Source organism: Rhinopithecus roxellana, chromosome 7, assembly GCF_007565055.1.
Source record: "Rhinopithecus roxellana isolate Shanxi Qingling chromosome 7, ASM756505v1, whole genome shotgun sequence".
In the NCBI taxonomy this organism is placed as follows: Eukaryota; Metazoa; Chordata; class Mammalia; order Primates; family Cercopithecidae; genus Rhinopithecus; species Rhinopithecus roxellana.
The window spans coordinates 20417927-20419715 of NC_044555.1; the positions used below are offsets into that span (position 1 = coordinate 20417927).

Consider the following 1789-nt stretch of genomic DNA (forward strand, 5'->3'; position numbering starts at 1 on the left):
AGAGAGAGAGATGACACAAACAAATGGAAAAACATTTCATGCTCATGGATAGGAAAAATGATTATCATTAGAATGGTCAAATTGCCAAAAGCAGTTTCAGGATTCAATGCTATTACTATCAAACTACCAACGACATTCTTTACAGAACTAGGAAAAACTATTTTAAAATTCATTTGTGAGCTCAGATTAAGATGGCTGATAAGAGGCAGGACTAGCGCTTGAAGGCGTGACATAGGGTCCAGAGCAGGCTCAGAGGCAGGCGCCTCTCAGCAGTTGCTGTGGCTGCAGTTACCTTCCCATGGCCATGGCTGTGCTCCTCTAGCCTTTCAGCAGCCTGCCCCTGAGCTGCAGTTTGAACTTCCTGCAACAGCCCGCTTGCCTTCCCTAGCGAGTTTTTCCACCTGGGGGCAGACAGCGCCCAGCTGGCACCATGGCGAGGACCAGGAGCAGTCCCAGGCAGCCTCAGCGTGAGAACAGTGCACGACATTTTTCCATTCATTGTAAAAAGAAACACAAGCTAGAGGAGCAGCAGGAGGAGGATTCCCTGCTATAAAAAAAAAAAAAAAAAAAAAAAAAAAAAAAAAAAAAAAAAAAAGGAAAAAAAGATAATTGAAGCAGAGCTCTCTGCTGGTCATAATGACTGAATTCTTTGTGCACGCCAAGATGTAGAGGGGTGTGGAGTTTGGAGTAAATCCATGCAGTAGTGGACTTTCTCTACCTGGAATATTAGATTCTATTTGTGAAGAAATAGATCAGACGACTGGAGAACCAGTGTGAAGTTGCCTGAAATAAGCTTCAGGAGATTGAAGACAGGATAATTGATGAAGAAGTTGAAGCTCACAGAAATGTTAACCACCTCCGTAGTCTTCTCCTTTTAGATACTATGAAAACAGGTTTGAAGAAGGAATTTGATGAACTTTACAAAAAAAAATTGAGTCTATGAGCCATCCTTCCATGGAGCTTGTTTTCTAGAAACCCCTCACTGAACTCCTTCCCAATAAGCCAAAACCATCCTCTAATGCTAAGAACTATACAGGAGAGAGCCCAGCTAAGCATGCAGCTGCTGGCATTGCCTTCTCTCAGAGAAATGAACTGTTCTTGGAACTTTGGCACACAGGGATGTCTCCTTATAATGGTTTGGAGACAGCTTCTAGCACAGAAGCAGAGATGGAACTCTAGAAACCAATTTATACACTAAAGTTGTCAAATGTTAGGAGACTCCTGTGTTCATTTATGAGCCTATTTGCATAGTATAGGGACTTCCAAGTTTTATGAAACGGGTGTAATAATATCTCCACCTGTGATTTGGGGTGGGACTCTCATTTTGGGTAGACATTTATTGAATTCAACTTTTTGCCAAGAAAGTTTGTCTCAAAGGAAACACAGTTTTCAGTGGGACTTATTAAAGAAATGTTGGATTACAGTCTCTTCAAAGGTAAGTATAGAAGCTGTATGTGTAAGGGTCACTTAAATCATATGTCACATTGTCTAGACTATTCAGACACTTAGAGAATATTCTCCTTGAATTAAAAATGATGATTAAGAAAGAAGGATGCTCCTACTATAACTGTACCCTGACAGTTAAGTCACAGTTTCGTCTGTAGATACAAGCTGCTTACAGTGGTGACTATATATAATGGGGGAGAAGGAGGGAAGACAGCAGTAGCTTAAGCCTGTTGCTAAGAAATTTAATAAAGGCCCTGAAACTTGTAAATTAGTTGTCAATTCAATATAGCTCTGTTGAATAAATAGCCAATAGCATGTGGCTCTCCTCTTTGCCTCTGAAAAT

General features: G+C 40.8%; 1 pseudogene; it reads left to right on the plus strand.

Annotated features, from left to right (window-relative positions):
• The first annotated feature begins 304 nt into the window (after positions 1-304).
• On the plus strand, positions 305-1179 carry LOC104653612 (annotated as a pseudogene).
• The last annotated feature ends 610 nt before the right edge of the window (positions 1180-1789 follow it).